General features: G+C 48.7%; 1 protein-coding gene across 5 annotated transcripts in view; it reads right to left on the reverse strand.

Moving 5' to 3' along the window:
• BOC (BOC cell adhesion associated, oncogene regulated) overlaps positions 1-24,833 on the reverse strand; it is a 54,955-nt gene extending 30,122 nt beyond the window's left edge. For 2 of the 5 annotated variants that reach the window (XM_042031823.1, XM_042031818.1), the window contains exon 1: positions 24,366-24,833. The gene's annotated coding sequence lies outside the window, so the exon portion shown is untranslated. The other 3 variants (XM_042031820.1, XM_042031819.1, XM_042031821.1) reach the window with 3 other exon arrangements.
• Between the last annotated feature and the right edge of the window lie 848 nt (positions 24,834-25,681).

The raw sequence follows: 25,681 nt of genomic DNA on the forward strand, positions 1-25,681 counted from the left end.
ACCCCCCCATCCCTCTCCCTGCCCTCTCCCATTGCCCGGGACAATAACCCCCCAAATGCCCCCTTCTCCCACCCTGGCCCTTTTTGCTTTAGATAAACACAGGCAGTGTCAAGTGTGAGGAGGGGGGGGGAAGGATGGGGTTCAACTGCCAGTCAAGCCTCGGGCCCTCAATGAAGCCCAGAGGCCTACCCTAATCTGCTGCATGCTTGCCATATGGGAGCTGTGTTGCCCTGGGAAACACTAACAGGCAGAACGGAGCTTAATAGAGTCCATATTCATTGTAATGCAGTGAAATGGCTCGAGGGACTATTGCCCCTTGGGTCTGTTTTCATTCTTCTGTTCCCCCTCTTTCTTTTCTCTCTCTCTTTTTTTTTTTTTAATAAATTTTTTTCCTCCCCTCCTTCTCCCCTCCCCCCTCCCTCCCCCCCCCCCCCCCCCCCTTTTTTTTTTTTTCCTTCTTTCTTCCTTTCAAAAGGACGAAGTCCCTGGAGAGCTCTAATCTGGAGAGGCTGGGGGCTCCCCAAGGGCTGGCCAGCCGATGGGGCAGGAGCGGGAAGGGGGAAGGGAGAAGGTGGAGGTGGTTACGGAGGCGAAGGAGAGGTGGAAGGCAAGAGGAAAGTAGTAACTAATAAGCATGCAGCCGGCCAGCTGTCAAGATGCTGACAATACTGCTCCGGGTGCAAAGAGCCCGACAGCCAGCGCTGGCACGGAGCTGGCGCAGGGTCCTCCCGGGAAGCGCCTGCCTCCCCTAGGAGCCGCCGTCCTTGTCTGCTGCCCATCGCGGCACAAGCGGCAAAAAAAAAAAAGGGGGAAAAAAGAGAAGGGCGCAGATGGAGCGTGCTGCACAGCCTCTTCAGAAACAAAGTGCACCTAGGAAACAGATGTTGTTGCTGCAACAAGCCTGGAACTACTGGCTGCTCTCTGGCTCCTTCTCCCAAGTGCACGCAGGGAGAAAGTGGCCCTGGAGCAGCTGTCGGGGCTGCCCCCGTGGCTGGGACAGGCTGCCTCTCCAATCAAAACCTTTCAGTCCAACTTCACTCCAAACTGGGAGAGCTGCCACAGTTTTAGACCAACTTTTCCTCTGTACTCTCCATCCTTCTCATCCTTGATCCACCTGTAGACTCTCCTGCCTCACAGCTAAGGTCCCAGTTTAAAGAGCTGAGGAATCCTGAAGGGGGTGTATATCTGCAGCACTTACAGAAGGGTGCAGGTCCTGCATTCAGGGTCTTGACCTTCAAATGTCAGAAAATCAGCAGAATTGCTGCTATCAAGGTCTTACGAGACCAAGGCCCCACAGAGGTGCAGCTCAACCTACTCTATTGCCAAGGCAGGTGTCAGAAAAAAAAGGGTCAGGATCCCCTTGAAAACCACGTCAATGTAGTCACACACCTGAGATGAGTTACCTGCTCTGGAGTGTTTTCAGTTTTCCCCACAGCTGCTACAAACTCATCTGACCATGCAGCAACAAAGTCTTGCTTTTCTGAGGCTTTACTATGGGACAATACTGAATCTTTATGGTAAGAAATATTTCAGAAGAGGCAGCAGGGAAGGGGTCATCCACGCACGCCAGTGTGATGAGAAAACACACCTTGAGTCTTAGAAGCAAGGGATTTACTGCACTGTAATACTTGCCTGAAGCATTCTATCTTGCCATATGAAAACAATACTCACTTTATCATTCCCATCACAACTAAAGCCAGAGATCAGTGTCAATGCAGTCAGAGCTGCAGGCAGATGCTGTACTAAACACAGGAAAAACAATCCCATGTCCTCTAGACTTCACACCATTGGGTAGAAAAGTTACTTATTTTAGGATGCTTGATACAAGCACTAACAAAAGTTACCTGTCTACACCTTTTTGCTGTTTGGACAAAGAAGCAAAGCATGTAACAAAGAGCTGGGAACAAGTGAGAGTGTGCATCTGGGCAAGAAAAGCCCAGGGGATGGCTCTGCTGGCAACTGATGCTGTGGGACCCACAGGATGGGTGGTGAGTGCCAGTTGATGCAGCTGGCTCTGGTCTGGGCTCCCCCATGCCGAATCCTACATCAACATGAGCCGGGCCTTAGGTTGTTCCCTCCCTGTCAGCAGCTGCAGTGGAGGAGGGCGCAGGGAGCCATGAGCAGTTCCCACCAGGAGCTGTCATCACACAGGCACAGATGTGCCTGTGGGTAGTTTACATTACTCGGGCACTGCTTTTGTTTTCCCCTTCTCATCCTTTGCAAACAAAAAAACCCCAAACCTTGAAATCTGATGTTGAGAGTCTAATTGCTTCTTGGGTTAGGGAGAGGTCAGAGAGAAGGCAGGCCTGGCAGACCCAGGGAAAGTGATGTTGGGCAAAAGCTCTCAGAGATACTAAAGGGAAGCGTGGAATAAAGGTGACAGAAAAGAAAAAGCAATAAAATTAAATTTAGATGAGAGGGTCAAGAAAGAAGAAATAGAGGAGTTGGGATTTTGGCAGATTTCCTTATGTTGCATTTGTCCCCACTGCTTCAGGGCAAGGACATGGCAATGCCACAGCTCACCTGCCACATGTATATCCAGGCTCAAATCCTTGTCCCGTTTTCCTCTGAGAAGGGGCTGTCACCTCACACCATCACCTCTCAAGCAAATCTCTCTCCCCAGCTGACACACTTCCACTTAATTTAAATGTGGCCTACCCAGAATAGCAGGAAAACCACTCCTGCTCTCCACCAGAATCTCCTTGCTGCTTTAAGACAAAAGCTTAATCAACAGATACACTTCCACAGTATGCTCTGGTTCCAGTGAAACAGCATTTTTCCGTGAGGATCCCGAGCAGGATGTTCTCCAAAGCTGTTTTCACTCTGCATCACTTCCCCAGCAGCTCCTGGGGAACACACACAGCCAACTCTCACTCCCCAACTACAAGACACCAAGATGTTGACCAGAACAACAATTTTGCCACTGATATGGCAGCAACGCTAAAAAACCCCAAATCCTAGGCTACCTAATATCACCCTACGGCCTCTCTGCAGCCAGACCAGTGGTCAATAATGGGAAAGAAGACCATAAATCATGGCAAAGGTGTGACATTGAGCTGCTCTGAAAAGACCCATCTCCATTTTATTGTTTCTGTCACGTGATGGGGTCAAGCTTGCAACAGGACAGACAATAAATATCCCAGCATCCATTCATGCTGGTAACCACCAGCTGAAACACTCCTCTCTCTGTATAATATAAACCAAAGCACAGAGGAGTGGTGGACAAACCCCACCAGTCAGCATCTGCATGGAGCACAGCAGGAGTGCTGAGGGAACGAGCACATTTCAGTGTCTGACAGCCATGGCCACCTGCAAACTGAGACTCAGAAGCTCTTGTTCACAGAGGAGATCACAAGCCAGAGAGAAAGCAGCTATGGATGCTTTTTAAGAGCAGTCCACATCTTCATATGCTTAAACATGAGCCTACCTTTAAGTACCAAACTAAAAAAAAAAACCTACTCAAATCATCTTTGTCTAGGAACAATAGAAAAATCTTTTCCATGTCCAATTAGAAACAGTAATAGAGTGAAACAAATACACGAACAAAAAAACCAAACCACAAACCAGAGAAGTCCACAGGAACTGCCAGTGACACTGTTAAGCCTTCCTTGAGGAAAGCTGCTATGGGGATATTTTCCTGTTGGCAGAGCAAAGATTCAGGTAGCTTTCCTAGGCTCTGAACCTTCTTCCAGTGTGTACTTGAAGAGCAAGGGTGCCTACCACTGTTGCAGTAAAAAAACAACCAAGCTTATCATAAACATAAGCCAGTGGCACAGCAGAAATACCTGCTAAAACAACACAAGCTCTGGATTATAACAGAGGACTTGATTCTACTGGCACCAAAATCAGCCTGATCTTTGCCATGACTTCAATGGGAGCGGGCCCAGAAACTGCATTAACAAGCACAAGGCTAGTTTAACACAGTTGACATCAAAATCCAGAAGAGCACACAAAAGAGACAGGACAAAGTACTTGCCAGTAACGTCAATACAAAGTTTAATCCCCAGATGGCTGGCTTTAGAGACATCCCCATCACCACCATAAAGAGAAACTGCCTTCTAGTTTGCACTCTTTTCAGCAATGACTTGTTGCTGGGATGCAAAAGAGCACAAGCCCATTTTTCTTGTCCTTTGAAGATGATATTTAAAAGTTGAGGATCTTTTTTCTTTCATAAATTTGGGAATAAATGGGAGTTTTTACTCTCCATAGCTGTCACTAAATTGCTTTTCACTAACAATAATCATTTTCGTTATGGGAGCAGGTTTCCCCTGGAAGACATGTCACTACTCCAAAAAACACAAGAGGAAGCTCAAGGCTAGCAAAACAAAGGGACAGAAATGACTGTCCATAGAAAATACTCTGGTGCCAAATGCCTAAGGTGGGGTGTGGGGACTAGCACCGAGTGCCAGAACCCAGATGGGCTGAGCCAGAGCCCTCATTGTGCCATGATCAGCAGCTGCCACACTGCTCCAAAGTCCCACAGGGCCCACCCCGAGGTGAAAAATCTTGGGTGAGACACTTGCAGTGGGGTCTCAGGATGGGTGACAGATCTCCCCTCTTCCCAGAGATGAAACAGGAGAAGGTTGCATTGTTTAGGCTTTTTTAAAGATTGTGTTTGCATGTGATTTGCCCCATTTATCATCACAACAATAAACACGCCTTTCCAAGAATGATGGTCCTGTTGAGGACAGTCAGCCAAACATGGCAGGGGATGAAGCAAGACCTCACGTAGCCCTGCACAGACAGATGGGCAGGGCCGGCATATGGTTTCTCTGTCAACAAGGGGATGCTCCACAACAAAAGGATGGCAAAATGCTGCTGCCTCAGAGCCTGGCAAGGGAGACTCACCTGCCTGCACCCCAGCCAGCTCTTAGGACACGCTGCCAAGTGCCACAGCCAGTGCTCCTCAAGCAGCAGCGCCCGTGATGACGGGCACAGCACAGACCGGCCACTGGCTCCCCGCTTCTCACCTCTGCCCATTCACAGTCGCACCCACGCTAAAAGCCCGAGCACAGAGGCAAAGGCCCCTCCCCAGGCCTTTCACACAACAAGCATCAGCAGCAATTCCAGCTGTAAAGTTTGCTTTCCTTGACGCACAGTTTACTTTCTCCATTCCCCCGCATCCCACCCCTGCCACTTACCCCTCACTCCAAAAAGGCTCTCTCAAACAGGCTTAAGCTTTAAACAAATAAGGGCTTGGCAGGCAGCAGCCTGCTCCCGTTTCCCTCCCCACCAGCCCTGCTCTCCCCCCGCCGCCTCCACCTCTGAGCCGTGGCGCAAGCAGAGCTGGCGAGCGCCGCGCAGGCATAGAAAACAAACACGTGGAGCAGAGCCAGCTGTGAAGTCGGATTTGGCATACACTGTTTGCAAAATGAATAAAAGCACATGGGAGAAGAGGGAATGTGAGAAGGGGGATAGAGTGGGGAGCCGGGGGTGCCCTGGGCTCAAGGGGAGAGCGTGACTCCCTTACAAAGCCGCGGCACATGCCCGCTGGAGGGTCTGCACGGCTGGGCGCCCATCTCGTGCCCTGCGCCAAAGTGGAGGGGGGGACAGTCCTACAGCCACCTTTTCTGAGCTATCTGGCATCGAACTTCCCCACCCCTTTCCTTGCGAACTGGACTGTTTTTGCATCCACTTGCCCTCCCTCCCAGGCAAAAATTAGCGTGTTCTGATGCAGCACGTGAAAAATAAATGCACTTTTACACCCCGAGGCACGCAATTCTCCCCCTTTCTTAGGGTTTCTTATTTCCTGTGAACACTATGCTTCAGGGCCCCACAGCACAGGAAACCCTGACCCAACTGCCCCATCACCTCAGCTGAGATTACATATGTTGAAGGCCCACATTTACACTAATCCCCCTCCCAACTGTCCCTTTCTGGAAGGGTTTCAGACAAAATATCCCTCCTCTTAAACCCAAGCTCCCAGGAGATGTCAGCTCGGGTATTATTTATTATTCTTCCCTCATCAGTCTGGTCTAGCCATGGGAATTGGCACTTGAAGGCTTTAGGAATGGATCACCTACAGCCTTACATCAACACTGGATCCATGCAGGTTTTCCTCCCTCTCCCACCTCTTCCAGTCATCTCCAAGCAAAATGAAATAGAAGCCTATGCACTCTGCCTGGTTTGGGGCAGAATCCAGCAATTTGACGTGGTTTGTTTGTGGTTTCCACCCAAAACCATAAACCAGCCCAGGTCTGCTTGGAAGGTCCTCAGCTGTGTTTGGAGGCTGTAAGAAAAGCAGCAGTGTCCTACCTGGTCTTGGACCCTGTCCAAAACAGGCCAGCAGCTGGATGGATTAACAGCCCAGCCTGACCACCCAGACACCTGCAGACATGTTTTCACAAGTCTCATTACCACCCCTGAAACACAGTAAGAACTTTACCCATCCAGGCCAACCATGAACACTTGTCCCTCAGCATCGCTCCAAACCACCAAACTGACAACAAGAGACAATATTTGGATAGTTTTCTTCCTGAGAACTACATTATGGACCCCTGATCACAGCCAAGGAAGGTAACTTACCTTGGAAAAATTCTGCAATTGCTTTTTTGTTCTTGGGTGGAATTTACTGAGACACTAAATAAAGCCATGGATCCCTGCAAAAAAGCATTGCTCAAAACCAACCATCCCACTGATCTCTTTCCCTTTCAGAGGCAAATTAGCAAGACAGAGAGGGATAGAAACTCATAGTCTTGGAGGTTATGATGCCACATTTCTGGAATTGCCTCCTCTATCGGACAAAACATACCCTTACCCTGTGTCTCAGCTTTCCAGGCTGCAAAAACTGGAATAGCAAACTCCAGCTGGTACAAGCAGTAACGAGATGAATGTGAGTCAGACAATTTCAGATTCTCAGATGAAAGGTGCTAGACAGGTATGCAGTGTTATTATCCATACTGCTTCCTGGTAGCCCCAGGATTTTTGGATTAGTAAAATACAGATGTCAGCATCTTGGGGATACTGCCTCGGTAACTGAACAGAGCAGGGAGGGGCATGCTGATTGCAACAAGGGGAAAATATGAGTTTGCACCACACACAAAATATTGTGGTTAAGGGAGACTGCGAGATACCATTGACAACAGACAACAGGATAATTCATTTTGGGGGGTTTGTCAGACTAAACTTTCTGTAATCAGAGACTGCAGGGAAAGTGTTTGTCAAGCAAATATTCAAACATCCAGCTGCCAAGAACTTAGTAAACAGAGAAGGAGAAGTAGCAGAGCCAGTGTGGCGCCATTTGCAAATACCCCATGATCAGCAGTCACAGGCCAGCTGAGCCCATCAGCAGGCACTAGTGCAGCCAAAAGGATGAACTACTTCAGGAAGACCCACCACCGGGATGGACAAACAATGAGCAATTCACACCTTCAAAATGTTTTCATCCAGGATAAGATTTGCAGACCTGGGCAGCTGTGGGTACAGCAGTCTGTGTGGGTTCAGTGGACACCTTCCTGCACCACACACATGCAATCACCTGGGCAAGTGAAATAAAGCCAAAGTCCAGGTGGAAAAGAGTCCTCCAAGATAATGAGCAACACCCAACAGCTATTGGTACCATGCATTTTAGTCCCACTTTACCTAGAAGCCTGCGGTGGTATTTACTGTGCTTATGAGGAGGCAGAGACCAGGGCCAAAGACCTGAGGGCAAGCCAGCTGATCCCAGCCCTGAAGCCAAGGGTGCTCAGTGGCACTGGGCAAGTGAGGGGAAACGCTGCTCTCTGCTTCCCACCCAGGTCCCTATTCATCGGTCAGTGCTTCCCTCCCCTGGTTCACAAGACTGCTGGAAAGGGTACCTGGATGACTTAAAGGATCCAAGAAAATGGATTAAAAATATGCAAGTTTAGACATGCTGTGCAGTAAGACATGCACATGGAATTTCCAACAAGGTCTGCTGACCTCCATGGGAAAGCAATCAAGATTGCACATGTCAAAAATAAAGCTGAAACCCATCACAGGCAATCCTACACATGCATCTTTTGTCCACACGCCCCTGTTCTTCCACGCCTCATCCCAACAGAGGATACCAGAGTGGCATTATACTCATTTCCTATAGATCAGACCTCTCTTGGCTGTCTAAAAGAAGTGTGAGAGATACAGGGCACGTTTCAAGGCCAGCACTGGATGCATCCCTTCTCTGTTAGTCACTGGCCATGGATGCACCCACAGTAATGTTGGTATAACCATCCCTTGATGTGTTTGCAGCCAGCTGCATTCTGCACAAGTGATCCAAAACTCTCATGCCGCAGCCAAAGGTGATGGGAAGAGGAAGCTTGTGGTTCTGCAGCCCAAAATTACTGACACCTTTGTACCTAGACTGTGTTTATGTTCAGGAGATTCATGGGGGGATTAGGAAAGCTGTCATCCTCCTAGCTAGAAAAAAAAGACTGTGAGAGATCAAAGGGCCAGAGAGGTTGCTGGTCCTAATGAAGAAGAGGCTTGCAGTTTTAGTTGTGCTGAATAGTGACTCTGTCTGAGTTGACAAAAAGGGACTTGATGCATTTTATGCATACAGCATTGGTCTACTCCAACTCTGAGGAAAGAGGGCAGCCTTCCACAGGAGAACCCCATCCAGATTTAAAAGGCCAAACCTCCATACCAAGAAACAGTCCAGTACCATAGACAAAAACCCTTGAGGTTTTTTCATCAGGAGATAAATGAGCTCCTCTAGAGTCCTGACATAAGTGCTCCAAGTATTTATAACCTGGAAGAAATAGTAATGAAGAGGCAGAGTTGCTTTAACTTTTCCTTCTCTGCTCCCCTCCTGTATCCTCACCCTCCATTTCCTACTGTGCAACAGCCCTTGGGAAGTTAAATCAGCAGCCTACACACAATGCAATATTTAAGGCCCAAGGAGCTACAAATATGGCAGTAAATACATGCCTATAGAGGTTTTACACCCCCCATATCCTCCAAACTTACAATTTTCTCACATGGGAGGCTGGCTCAAAACAGAGAGAAGGAACCAGTGCTATGACCAGCCAGTGGTCCCCAGCACAACCACAAACTACCTAGGGCTGGGGCTTGCTGCTGCTGTGGTCCCAGCAGTGCAGGGCTCCTTTGGTCACAGGACAAGGTGTTTCCCAAGTATCACAAGGCAAAAGTGCTCCCTGCCCTGGAATGTGAAGAGCTGAAGCAGAGTTCAGCAGCATCCCAAATCTGACCAGGTGCTTCTGGCAGGGCAGGAGATAGCATAGCAGTCCTAACACCTCTAAGGAACATGCTGATCTTGTTTTTCCAATAGCAATTGCAGTAGTGTTGGACCCTCACTCAAACAACTGCAGATTGCTAATCCACTCATTAGGGTTTCCAACAGGAGAACAAGCACCTCCAACTGTTGACAGCATTTAGACACAACAGCAGACTTTGGCTTGAGACCATTCACATCACCTGGGCCACATAACACAACACCATCCCACTTCTGGTCCAGGCCTTTGCTGTTTCCCTGGATGGCAGAAGCGGGTCAACGAAGGGTTAAACGTGGTACAGCCTCAAAAATCACTCCTTGCTTTCTGAAGCAAGAACATCTTTGGCAGGGTCCCCATCTGGGAAATGACATCCCGTCCCCGCTCACTTCCCCTCGTCTCCCCCTGAACTCAGAACAAAGCACTGCACTGCCCAACATGCTCCTCCACTGTTTTCATCTTGGTCCAAATGCTTCTTGTGTTTCAACTTCTGCCAAAAAGAAATGCATAAAAAAATATAAAAAAGGCATGTGTGGGGCAGGGGGAGAGGAAGCAGAGAGAGTAGAGGGAAGTCATTAAAACCAAATCTTGATTAGCTACCAGCGGTGGAAAAAGGAAACAGGGGAGAGGAGATTTTTTCTGCTGTGATATGCATCTTGAAGCTGAAACCAGTGGGCCCAGAGGAGACAAGACTTCTCCCCACAATCCTCCACCCAGGACCAAAACTAACATGCTTTGCTTTTCCAGTCCACCATGTGCCATGCCATCATCAGAGGAGGAGGCACGTGCTTCCTCAAAACAATTTCTGCCAATCACCACACACATTTTTCACTACTCTCATGGAGTTCCTGCACCCAGCACTAAGCTCCACTGGCACAGGACCGGAGGACACAGCACAGCTAGCTTGCCCTTTCCACCTTTGACATCAAACACAAAGGTTTGGCCATTGCAAAGCCATAGGGAATCCTAGAGGAAATGAGCCTGGAAAGACGGCTTGTGCATGCTTTGTGGATAGGCTGGATGGGCCAAATGAAGAGTCCCAGACTGGCTCTGTCTCCTGAAGAGACAGACAAAAAAATAATTTAAAAAAATCGCATTGGCTAAAGAAGCATTTAAAAGCAAAACGAAAAACCCAGTCTGGTTTGTAGTCTGTAATAGCTGAACCCAGGGACACACAGAGCATGTTTTTTGTTCCCTCAGTACAAAAGCCCTTGATTTCCCCTCCTCCTCCTTCCAGCATTTTCCCATCAGGGGTGTCAGAGACAGTTCAAGGCCTCCCCATATTTCAGACAAAACTGGGTCTTGTTGCCCTGAGAACAAGTGGCTGGGGTCCATAAGAACTGAGAAGATTTGGGCAGCTGAAGAGCTCCGCAGGTTAAACCTGCTGCCCCTTGAAGATGAGCAAATGGTCACCCTCCAGCATCCTCATGACCTGCCACAGGCCAGTGCTTTCCTTGGGGTTTGGCTTCCCAAGGTGTGACTTTGGCTCGAAGGCTGAACAGCTAGGCCACTTGGATTCCCCAGGGCTTGCTTGTGCTACAGCTGGTGCTCTGCAGCATGTCAAAGAGAGGGAGAGATTAACTCCTTTTTTAAGTATCTCATTACTGTTATATTTTTAAACACAGCTGGTTGAAAATTTTTCAGCAAAGCCATAAATAAATAAATACTTCGAGGAAATTTCCTGTGATCTGAAAACTTTACTGACTGGTCTAGCCTTTATCAGATTATGTTCTCCCTCTCCAGTATGCATAAGTTCCACTTGCTTCTGCTTTCTCTCCCATAAGGACCAAACACATTGAACCATCAGTAAAATATCAAGATTTCACTGCCTGTACTGTTTGATATTTTAACAACCACCGTCCTGACCAGCACAGCAATCACATATTCATTGCTGTCCCACCTGGTGACTTTTAATTTTCCTTGTAATCAGAGGTGTCACCTCCCAAGACCCAAAGATCCTGATACTGAAAACGTATCTCCTAACCCTGTCTGCAAAATACTTCTCCTGCTCTTCAGGACAGAAATGACAGAACACGGTCAGCTGGGACTCTGATGTCTCTGATAGGCTTTCCTCCTTCACAGATCATCCTGCTCTGATGCCTCCATCATAGCTGATAGCTTGGTTGAGAAAGCAATCAGTTTCTGCAGCTGTGGACAACAGTCAAAATCACCATCTGTCATGACATCCTACATAAAATAAATAAGAAAGACAACACCACCCACTACCTCCTATTAGCAGACTGTTAAGGAAAGAAAACAATCACCCACTTCTGAAGAAGCCCAAGACGGGAGGAGCATTTCTCTTCCAGTCAGTCCCTGCCCGCCCGTGGCAGACAAAGCCTGTTTAGACCTTGTTACATAAATAGCAAATAAAGTTCAGCTGAGAAAAGGTGCCCCAAGCATGAGGCTCTGCACATGGAGCAATGGAAATGCTTGCCCCAGAAAGGCTGCCTTTCCACAGTACTTCTCATTTTACCAGGATGGTTCCCATTTAAACCCTCTTCAACCTTGAAAGAGATGGCTTGGAGCTCCCAGCCTCCTTACCCAAATGCTAACCCACTCCTTGTAGCCCAAAAAAGGAAATAAATTCGTGAACAAATCATTTCCAGTACTTTTTTTCCAGGCTATTGTTATGTGACTCCATTTGGAATTAAGGGAGAAAAAAAAAAACAAATACATGACTGTGGTCAGAGTCTGGCCTAGAATATGGGAAGGAAAAAAAAAAAAGAAACCTCAAACCCCAAACCCAATCCTTGTTTTATATATTTAGTAATTTTTGGAGAAAACTGTAAGCAGTAAAGAGACCAGGAATAAACAGTGACACCAGCTCCTAGGCTTTGGGGGTGAGAACAGGAGATTCTAATCTGTTCTCCATCTATCAACGTATTCTGCTCAGCCTAAGACATTTTTAAAACCTAAGTCTAAAATGCTAATAATCTAACTGAAGAAGTCTACCTCTTCTTCTAAGGACTAGGAAGCTTTTGTGTTGTGAATTGCCTTATCATTTTAGAAAGCCTTTTTAATGCAGAAAGCACCTTTGCTTGAGAGGTATTAGCAAATGTTTCACAGAAAAGATCAGATTGTCTTCTCCAAAGACTCACCCAGCAGTGTTCTGGGAGGACACAGCAAACCCCTGACATTTGCTTGTCTACCAGGGGAAAAAAAGAAAATCTAGAACTCTTTGGATCTTCCAAAAATCCTATATTACTGTCCAGTAAAGGACCATAAGGAGTATTAGATTCCTTTATTTTACAGAGACTCCTTTAAGAAGCCAGTATTAGGTGCTCTACAAAAGCCATCCTCTGTCTCAAGGACATTTATCTCTAATTGCTTTCTTTGAGAAGGGAAATCTGTGACTGTCCCATAGCACTAAATACCCCCCAAAAAACCTTTCACTGTTCAGTGCAAAGTCATCTGTAGATCAGCTCAGGCAGTACCTACCCTCTACATTACATTAAATACTGTCACTTGCTACAGACCACAAATGCAGCATTAGAAGTGGAAAGGAATAAGGTCTTTCCCCTCCCTCTAGCAACTGTGAAAACTCACCTATCTAAGGGAAATACAATCTCAGAATTACCGTTAGGGAAATTATTGACCACTTCCTAACTTGGAAAATACTATGAACTCTTTTAGGAAGAAAAGCACTCAGTTTTGTGAAAATGCTGCTCCATGATTTTAGATCCAGTTGTGCAGCTGGCACACTCTCCCATAGGATGGGTAAAACTAGCTGTTCTCATATAGTCACATGCACAACATGCTGCAGGATTTAATAGTTCCTCATGAAAGAGATATATAAACATAAAATGTTACAGTGGGACAGGAAGCAGCTTCAAGAATTCTCTCTGCAAGCCCAACAGGGAAACAATTATAATTTCCCCTTGCATTTCTTGCCAGCTGAAGTTTTTCTGTTTCTCTGCTTTACTTTGCCGATAACAAACATCTGTTGGGAGCATCCTGCCCTGTGCAAGAGGGGAACACATCCACTGCAGCCTTTGGGGCTTGGTACTCCAGCAAAGCCTCTGGAGATCCTCCTATGTAACAGCCACAGATAAACCTCTGCTTGTTCTTACCTATCAACTATAAAATTCTTCCATGGAAAATTAGTCTCTTTTTTGCAGCCCACAAGCAGTTACGGAGACCTTCAGAAAAAACACAATGAGCCTCCAGCAGAGATGATCTCTTGAGGACCCCATATATGTCTAAGGATCTTTAATTTAGGGTCTTCCTTCCCAACTCTTACCTACCACCCGCTTTTACTCACATATTTCTTCAGCAGAAAGCTCTAGAAGGCCAAATCGGCAGGCTCCAAGATAAAGCTGACCATCTGTGGCTCATTAACAGCTCACTGAGCCTTTTTGGCCTGGTTCCTACATGCCCCTTGCAGATGCTGGCACCTCAGCACACGCCATGTCCGCTGCTTCTCTGCCTGCCTGTAAGGAGACAGATCAGCATCAAACCCTCCCAGCCTGCAGAACGCTGCGAGATCGGAAATGCTGGTGGGGACTTGAAAATGTTGCCTCAAGCCCCAATGCACCAGCTGAGGGAAAAGAAGGGAAGGAGAGACACAGATCTCATTTCGAGGCCGGTGTTTCTCCAGAATAACCTGTGGGGAGGCAGCAGCCCTGCCTGTGTCTGCAGGCAGCCACCGTGCCCGGGCAAGGGCTCCCCAGACCCGCTCTGACACGCCAGTGCTCGGCACTTGCCTCGGGTTGGTGAGGGCTGGGAACACCTCTGCAGCAGTGGGCTGGTGCCTGGGGAGGCACCCCCAGTTGTTCCTTATCAGCCTTCCCCAAAACAAGTAAGGGCAGGGGTACCCAGGATATGGCCCAACAAGCCCTTCTCAGCCCCGGCAACTGCTGCTGGCAGCACAGGGACCTCAGGCAGAGGAGGGGAAGTTAAAGACAGAAAACAGGGAGAAAAGAGGGTGCGAGGACCTGGCAGAGGCACCCACATCCTTTGGGAGGCAGCACACATGCAGGGACCAGGGGCATGCTAGAGGCCTCAGCTTCAATCCTGTTCCCATTGTGAGGTCTGAGGCAAAACTGAAAGGGGGCTGTGTGCTGGGAGAGAGGAAGAGATTATTCTTAGTAAGCATGAGGATGGATGAGTGGCACAAACCCATTTTTTAACACCTTTTCCATCCCATGCCCTGTCTAATTCAGCTGGACAGAAGCGAAGGCAGCAGCTATGTTGGGGCCTCTTCACAGTCTTTCACGCACAGGGAGTCACCTGGGATCGACAGAGAAGAAAAAGCCGTAACTGTGCAGCTGTCTGAAGTCTCCCACCACTCTTCCACTCCCAAGGCACTGACTGAGCCAGCAAGAAACTGCAAGGACACAAATACCTCATCTGAGATCTCTTCTCAGTTCGAATTCAATTACTTTGCTTGCAGAGAGCACATCAAACCACTTGCAAAATGGAGGAGTCCTACTGCAGATAGGCTCCTCTTCCTGCAGAGTAAAGCAAAGTCATCTCTTCACTAAAGACACAAAGAGCCCTTGGTAACATAGTGCCATTAAAACCAATATATTTCAAAGCATTCCTCTGAGCAAAAAGCCTCTGACTGCAGTTTAGGCTGTTACTCAGACAGCAGTAGGGCATGGCCCTGAGCAGCCCCCCAAGACAGTTTGCCTACAGCTTTTTGCAAATAGATACCAGAAGAGGATGCATCTGAGCTGTCACTTGCTGTCCCGAACAGTGTTCCAAGGCAGACCAGAAAGGATGGGGGAAGGAACCTACCCAGGTTTCACTGAAGCAATCCTATCCTCCTTGACAGATAGTTCCCAGTTAATGCATCAAGCCCGGTTTTGCTCGTATCCTGCCATTGGTGTCCACACAGCTGCTCCCTGCTGGGCTGCCTGTGCCTGCAGGGGTCAGATTAGCATTCAGGTACCCCTGCATGTCCCCAGACACATGCTCAACGTGCTCAGGAAGAGCAACTCTCTTTAACCCTGCTGTCCCTCCCTGCTGTTCCTGCACCTCCTTACAGTGTAAGGTACCTCTGCTGACCATGGAGATCTGAACATCTCCTCTTGCACCTGGGCACAACACAAGCCATGGACTTGGCCTTAGCAGCATCTGTTAGAGTTTATTCTTGGCTTGTGCACTGAAAGGCAATGCCTCCAGAGCAGGAGAAGCACAGTCCCAGACCCCCTGTAGAAAGAAGGCACAAAATATTTATGTAATGATACTGTTCTACTTGAGATTGCACGCTGCAAGCAAAACACTGTTATTACACTGGCACTCTCCTCTTCCAGCTATCTTTCAAAGCATGATGCCACAAATGAAAACTGGCTGACAGGAGAGAATTAAAGACGTAACTGGCTCCTTTTCTTTCCTTGCAGCCACAAGCTCTTGCTCTCCCCCTGCAGCTCCCCAGCTCTGCAAGACCCGCTGCCTACTCCAATGTAAGGCATGCACAGCAGCAGGATGCTACCAACACCAGCTGCAGTGCCAAGTGCCCCTCTGGGAAGCCACTCACTGGAGCTCATGTAGCCACTGATGTGAGCTAAGGGCTGAGGAAGATCAGACTCTGCTATGGACAACTCCCAGCTTCAAGGCAGACAACTTTCAACCAAGATCTAGTGATGCTTGACTTCGACCTCTTCTGAGGAGCAGGGCAAGGTGGAGGATGGAGCATGGGACTGAGTACCAGGCAACATGGGACCTGTACTTAGCTCCAGTCCTGACCTGCCAAGTCACTCCAAGGCACACGTGTCCTTCTCATGCTCTATTTTTATCTCCTCTTCCGCATTTGCTTCACTGTTTTGAATGGGGATGTAGGAACAGTCTCTCACTACAAGTTAACATAGTGTCTATCATAGATGTGTCCCAGCCTTGGTTAAAACTTGTAGACACAACTGTAATACAAATAATAATTTAGGTTTTGGAATATGGTGATGGAGGAAGATGGCACAGCAGGCCTTTCTCAGGCCTTCATCCAGAGAGTCAAGAAACCTGTACTTATCTCCAGTGCTGAAGCTATGCAAAAACTGGGTTATAGTCACATTTTTGTGGCTGAGGAAATTTGCACTCATTTGCTTGGTCACTAGTTTGGGAAATTTTTTTAAAGGTGGTTCTTTCAAGTGGCTCAGAGGTTAGGGATGTCCAAAGCTATCCCCAGGGAGATTATAGGGTCAGGCCTCAATGATAAACACAGCCTGCCACTTGCTCTTGATGTTGTTCTCTTTGTGCTCCTATTCCCTTCTCCCCAAATCTGCAGCCCAGGCAATTGGGAGGAAAACAGGACAACTGTATATTTAGCAACTATGTTCCAGCTTAAATTGCTACATGATATAAGTAGCAGACTCTTCCTTCCACAAAAGACCACAGGGTTCATGATGCCATCAGCAGGATCCCACAGCCCGTATTTCTTATTTTCCACAGCACATTTCATACCAGGCAAGGACAGCCAACTCTAGTGGGAGCAGGAGTATTGCAGGACTGGTACCTGTCCTAAGACACAGGGCTGGCTTGTCTTGCTGCAGCCATGTAAACCAGATCACTCCTCCCTAAGGCTTCCTGAAACTGGCTCCATACCTCCCTACCAAGAGGTGAGTAGGGTCAGCAAACACACCCAGGCTCCAGCAGCTCCAGCTCTGTACCTTGGTACTGACCTCCCTTTCTCAGCATCCATCATCAAACCAATGGGCTGCATGGTCATCCAGCATAGCTGATCATGACCCCAAGACTTCTTCCTCTCTGCTGCCTGGGCAGCCACCTCTGACAGGATCTGGAGCTGGGGTGACATTAGCTGAACTACTCTTGCAACATTTACAGTACCTCAGGCACCCAGAGCAGCAAGGTCCTCAAAGGCAACCAGTCCTTGCGTGGCCCTGGACTCTTTCTCTACAGCATTACAGAGGTGTTCAGGCACAAGCTGCATGGAACCAGGAGCTCAGCTCTTCATCTGCTGGAAAGCAAACATCTTTTCCCTTCAGGCCAGTCCCAGACACCTCAAGGGCAAAGTCAGAGTGAGGAAGTGATGATGGACACATCTAAAGCAGCTGGCATGCCTCTCTGAGGTGCTCTCTGAGCACCAGCTTCTCACAGGCTTGTCTCACTCTACAAAGCCTCCAGAAATGCCTGTAAGCTATAAGCCTGATATCCTGCTTGGCCAGCTGAGGGGTAAGGAAGTCCCCACAGGTACTCAAGAGCTAGTAGATATCAAGCCCTCCTCCTGCAAGGTCTGGCTGGCCATGCCATAAGGTCCCAGAAGAAGTCAGTCATGGGGTGCTCCTCATGGGATTCAAACCCCATTACAACTGGGTAATTGGGCCATCTTGCTCTCCTTCTGCCCAGATGACTCTGGCTTAGAAGCTGCACTTCAATTGCTCACAAGCCAAGATCTGCCTGATAGCCACTTATGAAATAGGGTCCACTTCCATGCAGGAGTAGATGGTCAGGACTAATCTACTACAGTGGGCAGCTGTTACAGTGGTGACAGTGGGACCGTCCTGCACACCCACCAAGTGTGAGCCTGTACTGAAAAGTGAGGAGGGGAGCTGTCTGGTCTCTCAATGCCCAAGTCTCATTGGCTCTTCACCACATCATCGAAGTCAGCCCAGGTGTTTTTGAAATATCCCACCCAGCATGTTTCTGAGAATATCTCTTGACACTGGGACTCAGACCTAACCCTTCAATCTGACAGTGCTTGGTTGGGTTTGTTACACAAGCAGCTTTCTTCTGGGGAAATAAAACATAAAAATCATATGCCCATCACCATTCAGGGGCCCCAAAGAAATCTCTCACGGACAGCACCAGGCTCTAAAGAAGCTGGACCAGCCAGTCCTTTTTACCACCCATGGCCAACAAATAGCAGGAATCTTCCTGCTCCAGAGGGGGCTGCCATCCAGAGGAGCACTGGAGTAATGAGAATGCTCTCCACATCAGCTACAGCTCAGGGAGCAACTTGGGGCAGAAGGCACTAGATTAAATTTCTTCAGCATCCAGGCCACTATTGGCTTCCAAATAATTGTCTATTTGTGTGCGTGCATGCACAAGAATCCGCGCTCCACGGTCTGTCTTTGTGCCAGCATGTTCCCAGCGCTGCGACTCTCTAGGGACAAGGCCCATACTTGTATTCAATCTCAGCTTTGGCTCCCAAACACTAAGGTTTCAGATTATGATTTAAAAAACATTTTCTCTGGCAACTGGGCTGTTAATGGATGTGATGTTTTTGCTCTCGCCTCCTCCCCACCTTTAAAAGCTTGGCACTAAAAGGCTTCTTTGAAGATAAGGCCAAATTTTCAATTTAAGGGGAGGAACTTCATAAAGTAGATTTGAAGGGATGGAGAAGGGGGAGGTGGGGGGAAACAACCAACCCTGGAGCCACTTTGCCTGTTGAGATGTACACTGTACAGCACAGAGGATTACAATGGCCTCTCTGTACCACCACTGGCTGGAGCCAGAAGTTCGCTGCAGCTGCACTGCTGCTACCTACGCGAGGCTCCCCAAGGGTCACGCTCAGAGGGGGCCTTTGCTATAGCTGCACATCCAGCCTGCCCTCCAAACCAAAAGCATCCTGCAGCCCCTACAGAGCCCACATCCACCCAGCGAGCAGGGGCACACGTCCCCAGAGGCAACCACAGGAGCCTCCCACTGGGCTGTCAGTGCTGCAGGAGGCTCTTTGCTGAAACCAACTGTGGTCCTTATCCAAGAGGTTTTTTGAGGGCCAGCAAATCTATGGTCTCTCCTGATCTCCAGCAGAGCTATCCTCAACACCACAAGGAGGCAGGGAAGTCCCACTTAGCTTTGCAGGTGGAGCACTGAGGCAAAGAGCAGCTTGCCCCAGCCTGGGGGGAAATCTGTGGTGTAGAGAATCAAATGCAGCTGCCCTCACATCCCAGGCTTGCACCCTGAAACACTGGCATCACTAAGCAAGGTGGCTGCTCTCCCTAAAAGTACCAGGATAAATTATAGTGACATTATCAGAAGAAGCTGAATTTTAGAAATAAATGCTGTATTCCAGGCCAATGTATCCATATTTGCAGTATATTTCTCAAAGGCTACTTCAATATGTTCGTATTACCACAGGCTTTCTAAACCACACTAAACTCAACACATTAATTCACAGGGCACTGTCTAACCTGTCCTTTTGTCAACTAAAAGAAAAATAAAAAGTAACCTCATTCTGGTATTCAAAAGCTGACGACACAGTTCTGACAGGGATCTTTACACCCTTTTCCCCTGCACTTGTGATTTAAAGAGCAGCAGAAGGGCCTGATGCACAGTCTTCAGATATAAAAGCTTGTTCAGACTCGCTGACATTACAACCAGTGAACACATCCTCGCATTTGGCAGGGCCCTGGGTCTATGGCTGTGCATAAAAGTACAACCTGCTGGCTAATCTCTTTGCCAGAGTGGACCTGAGAGAGCCAAAACAGCACTGCCACTGCAGGGCTCGGGGTGAAAGATTCACTGCCTATGCCAGGCACAGAAGTTAATGAAAAATGACCTCTTTCCAAAACACCATCTGGCTTTCACACACAAATACAGAGACACCACAGCCCAAAACCTCTGCGAACCTGACAACGGTAGGTTTCCATAGGGGTAACACTCTGTGGTGTGGTTTGGACTTTGCCCAGCAATCCTCCAACACTCTGCACAGGCACAAGGCGCAGTTGCCATCCTCACATCTAATGGCTGCTCACGGAAGATGACTGGACACAGCTCAAGAGCAGCTGAGCAGAAAGCAAGGATAAAGTTTGGCTCTCACCTCTGTGCTGGCACACTGCCCACAAGGAGGGCAAAGAAGCTCAAGCACGTCCCACACGCTCCCTGACGCACATCTCTCTCCATCAATGCCACTAGAGCCAAAATAAATTGGCACTGCCTCTTACTCAAAAGCTCCTACAACACACAATGGCAGCCCTCAGAGGCCCTCACAGGCACCCAGTCCAGGTGCTCTGCTACCAACTCCATCAGGCAGAGCTGAGCCTCCCGTCCCATTTGTCCTTTTGCAGGGAAGAGAGGCCATTTTAATAAAAGGAGCATGTAACATCCTCAGGGCAGGGATCTGTTTCTCCCTGTTTAAGCTGAAAGCTCCGCACCGCCTGCAGCAGCTCTGGGACTGTGTAAGCACCAAGTGGTTTCTTTTCCCTGCAATAAATATCTTTCTGAGCTTTTCAGCCAACTTGCTTCTACAGCTCCATACTCCTTTTGTCTTAGCTTCCCATGGACACTCAAACAGCTGTGTTGCTGGAGCACATGCTCCTGTGGAGAGATTTTAGAAGACTTATGCACAAATATGCATACAAAGCAAATTTTGAAAGCTTCCCATTCTGCAAGCATTCCCTCCAGAAAACCAGCCTCAAGCACTACGTTCAGCCAATGAAGCAGCAGACATGATGCTGTATGATTTGGAGCCAAGAGGAACTAAACCCAGTATCAAGAAACAGACAAAGATGCTTGCAATACCTTTGTTGAACAATTACCCAAAGTACATTTAGAAACCTGAAAGACGATATTCACCCCCATTCTACCTAAGGACCTGCAATTCATTTAGTCATTATTCACCTTAAACTGTTCTTGTGGCCTAGGAACTGGAATACATAACAGCCTCTTAAACTGAGACTGACCACAGGAGCACCAAAATACACAGCAGCAGGTTTTTTCCCTCGGGATGTTTTCAGTCTAACCAGAAACAGGAAGTCTCCAAAGATTTAGCAAGAGAACTTTTTCCTTGTGGGATATCCCAGCCTAACAGCAGAATTCACACTGCAAATTTTTAGCCTGGAAGGTAACGGTTTAAACCAAGAAATTTGCAAGCCTTGGTCTGTAACACACCAGCAGTAATACATCAAAGTCACCTTTGCCCATTAAAGAAGTCCAAGGGAATTGTGCCTCATGTCTCTGAGGCACTCAGCATTGGATATTAAAATGAACAACCCACCACTATTTACTACCAAAGGAACTTTTGTTAACCTGGAGTTACCTTGGCCTACTGCTGTTGTAACATCATGCAGGCTGAGTGACTAAACTGAGCCCAGCTGAGCCCAAGTCTCTGAAAATCCACCTGCAGGCCAAACTGGGCTAAAACAAAAAGCATGGTTCCCAATACACTCTTCCCTGTCACTGCTCCCCTGCTTCATGAGGCACACAAGGTGGGGTGCTGGAAGACAGTCTGCCTTTGCCTGGGAAGAGAGCGATTTTGGAGGCACAGAGGTGCCTCTCCAGCCCCTGTGGCAGTCCTTAGGAGGGTGAGCACAACAGAGAGGGTCCCCACCAGTGCACCTGAGTTCTGCTCTGAGAGACAGGAGGGTGGGTACAGGTCAGCTACTAAGAGTCAACACAGACAGCAATATCTGCCCCTCCTCCCAGTGCTCAACCCACCAGCACAGGGTCCAGTTCCATTTTCTGCATGGGAACAGTAAGGCACAGGGCTGTGGAGAAAACGTGAGGTCACACAAGGCATGTGCATGGGCTGAAGACCCAGCTCAAACACCTCCACATCCGAATACATCCTTCCAACTGAAGTGCCTTTCCTGTCCTGTCATCCATGTTCCCTCCCACAGCCCAGGTAGAAGCAGCAATAATTGTTCAGGAAGAGGCTAGGAAACACTGGCAGGTAGATCTGGTGGTGTTTCAGTCAAGTGTTTCACTAACAATGACAAGAAACTACAAAAATTCAGGTCTGCCGTAAATGAGTAACTTTTCCTAACTCTGGAAAGGAAGTTTCTCCTCTGCAGCACTGTGGAGCGTGGGGACAGCAGGCTGCCTGCTTCATAGCCCCTCCTGAGATGCTTCTTGCTCTGCAGGAGGCTCCAGCTGGCTCCCAAAGAGGCAATTCTGCTGGCCCCAGTCAGACAGCAGGAGCTGTATCAGCATCCTGAAGGCATTGCAGGGCTGCCAGTTTGGTAGTGAAGATTTGGAGGGACCTGTCTGCTGCTAGTTTTGAGGATATAGAAGAATTTCATGGAGTGAAGTGGACTGAGCAATGATTCACCTGTCCTTCAAGGGAGCAAAACTCCAAGCCAGGAGTCTCACACCCTGCAGGCTGGAAAGACCTCTGCAAACACCAGGCACTGGGTTTCACTTTGCAATCTCAAAGAACCTCTCGCTCTGTGCTTCTGTATCATGCCAGTACAAAGTACAGAAAAGCTGCCTTCTCCAGACTGCAGGGATACACAGAACTCATACACCTTACACACTAGTTTGGAGCACACACATGCACAATTATGCAGCTCTAATACTTCTTCATTGTGCCAAGCAGAGAAGAAATGTGTGGTAGTTACTTGTACTGTGCTACCTCTCAAATAAAGGTCCTGTGGGGGTGTGTGTGTATGAGTGGGAGAAAAATGAACTTGCCTTTCCCATCTGCACAGGACCTCTGTGCACCATTCTGATGAACCTGCCTCACATTCCCCAGCAGGAAGCAGGGAGGACTGCACTGTGTCTGACTTCAACCCTCACAGCAAACACCTACTGGGACCTCTTCTGCTTGGGATATGCAGGATGAGTCCCTGTAACGGTATCTGAAGGGGAGGATTAAGAAAAGGACATGGGAAAAAACTCCATTTATTTCTTGTGAGAATACCATGCACCCTGCAGGGAGCTCACAGCTCTTCCTAGTTGTCCTATTTACTTCAGGAGATCCCCACGTGACTCCTAGTAGCATGGGAAGTTATTTCACCTTCATTTCTTTAGGTCACTTAAATAAACAGAACAAATCTTCACTGCAAACCCATGATGTGTTTCTGCTGAAATCCTTCCCTGAGCCATGAACGTCAATATTCAACCCATTAAATTGAAGTGTCTGCCATATAAGTACATAGGCATAAATATGGAGGAACCCTCCTCTTAATTGTAGGCACACTGAGTCAGTTAGTTTCAAAAGAAAACTGAGATAAAATTCTACTTACAAAACGCCCACATTCTTCTAATATTTTCCATGGTAGTTTTTTAGCCCATGGGAAAAGAAACTTTAATGACAGATTGCAAATGAACATATCAAAAAGACACTATGGTAGCAATGTAGAAATTAAGAGAATTGGGCACCAAGAAAAACATTTAAGACATGCTGGGAATTACATGCGGGTGCTGAGTGTGTGTATGGATTCCTGTTATCCCACTCACATAATGCTGCAGAGAGGTCAAGAGAGTTTCTATAAAACAAACAAGGACAAAAAAGCCCAACTTTAATAGACGTGAACTGCCTTTCACACAATGCCAGTGAAATAACACTTGGGATACCAGAATTAGTTGGGGAAATGCCCAAAGATAGATTTGTATTAAGTACCTTTTGCCAGCCAGGGGTATTGGTTAAAGTCTATTATTATTTTTCAAAGTAAGTATTAGTATGTTCAGAGCACTTCAAAAAGTCTGGTTCGGACATGGCTACAGATTCAGCACCCCGCTTTCTCCCCAGCACATGTTCTATTTACAGTCACCATCCAGACGACCTGCCAAAGTTGCAGTCCAAGCAGGGAAGCACGCGTGCACAAATTCTACAACATCCCACTGCCAGGCAGAAAATTACTTCCCCTGACCCAAATCGCTCCTAATCCTTGCACCAGGGTTACAAACTCTACGGTCACAGAACAGGACAAAAGTTCTACTAACAAACTACCCATCCCTGCTTTTCTTTGCAGCAGCAGCAGCCCCTTCACAGAGCACAAACCAAAATGCTTTCGCATCTGCCAGAGACAGCTCTTGCCTGTAACTCCCAGCAGCTTTTGACAAGAGTTCGAGCAATGGAGGATGGATCTGCGGCTTATTTTGCACAGCTTCTCCCTCTCTCCACTGCTCACCGTCCCTCCTCGCCCAGCCGGCAGTGAGGACGGGGCAAGGTCGTGGACCAGGCTGCGGGAGAAGTTCCAGGCGAGCCCTGGAGCACCGCGGAGCGTGTGCGTTCCATGGGCCCACCATTAGTTCTGGCCGACCCGCCGAGGAGGAAGAGCTGGAGGGAAACATCCGAGCCCCCCACATCTCACCTGCCTGCGCGAAAACAAGCCCCGTCCCGGTGGGGACCAGCGGGTCTCCACTATTCCCCTGTCATGTCTCCTACATCCCTAGGCAGACCCCCTTCCTCACATCCCCACACCAACTTCCCGAACTCTGCCGCTGCCTGAAGATGGATGGGGCGAAAGCCCTGCGCCCCATCGCCCGCCACCACCGTGCGTCCTCCCAGCCCCTCGCCAGGGCCACCAGGCCCGGGCCCCCTTCTCTTTCACTCACCGCAGTCTCCAGTGGAGCAGGCGGGGGGAAACACAAAGATGCCCCAAACGAAGGGAAGCAACAAAGAGGCTTAACTCCAGGAGCTGGGAACTTCCAGGCCGGATCTGCGGGGAATTCACTACACACACACACACACACACACACACACAGAGAGAGAGAAAAAAAAAAAAAAAAAAGGGAGAAAAAGAGGGGGGAAAAGCCTATTTTGGAGGAAGGGGAAAGTGGGGGGGCCCTTGGTTTGGGGGTAGTGGTTGTGCTTTTTCTGCGGGTTAGCGCTGGGGATGGGGGGCCGCGCTGAGCTCAGACGCGGCGGGAGGAGGAGGAGGAGGAGGAGGAGGAGGAGAAGGAGGAGGAGGAGGGAAGAGGCGCCGGGATGCGGGAAGCCAGACCCTCCATACGGGAGACGGCTTTTGGATGACTGAACTCCCAAACAATTCCCTGCTCTAGCTACTCCTGCCCCAAGAGCCTCCCTCCTTCCCCTCCCCCTGAGGAGGAGGGAAGAAGAGGAGGAGCCAGAGGAGGGAGAAAACTCAAAGTAAAACCCCTTCCCCAAAGGCGGATAGCGGTGGAGCGCCGTACCCCTCCTCGCACCATCCCCGTCCCCCCGGTACGGCGAACCGGGAGCCGCGGACCCCCAGGGCCGCTCCCCGCCGCCCCACGCTCCCCGTCCGGCGGAAGCGGGAAAGTTGGGACGAAAAGTTTGTTGTGGGCGGGGGAGGCGGCCCCGCCGGCCCGGGGTGCGGGGTGAGGGGTGCGGGTCCGGGGCGCCCGGGCGCGGGGCTCCGGGGCTGGCACCGCACACCGGAGTGGCACCAGCGGCTCCCGGAGCTCCCCGGGCGCCCCTCCTGGGCGGCCATCCCGCCCCATCCTCGGCGGTCCTCAGTTGTAATAAATACCAGAAGGATGGAAAGGTCTTTTCTTCCAACCATCTCTTCCTGGCAGGTGCTTGCTCTCACGGAAGGTGTCTCGGGCACAAATTTTCAGGAGAAGCAATGACAGCACTCCCTAAGATTAAACCAAACCAGTTCCTCCTAACTGCATTTCCCTGCATCAATCCTGCCTCAAAACTTAAATTTAGCTAGAAGTGCAGGGAAATCTTTGGTCTTTCAAGGCCCTTCAGTAAAGACTATCTTGAAACAAACCTGTCACTGAAAGGTCAGGATAGGTTTCTCACCTTTTTGCCATGTACAAAAGAGCATAGATGACAAACATGATCTGTAGTTTCTAAACGTGAAGTCCTTCAGTCTTCAAAGAAGGTGAAAGAGTTGAAATTTTTCATCATGTCACCACTGGGTTTCAGAGTTACTCCTGCTTAG

This window comes from Corvus kubaryi, unplaced genomic scaffold (assembly GCF_017639235.1).
Source record: "Corvus kubaryi isolate FWS band 111438036 unplaced genomic scaffold, C.kubaryi_AGA036_p1.0 37341, whole genome shotgun sequence".
In the NCBI taxonomy this organism is placed as follows: domain Eukaryota; kingdom Metazoa; phylum Chordata; class Aves; order Passeriformes; family Corvidae; genus Corvus; species Corvus kubaryi.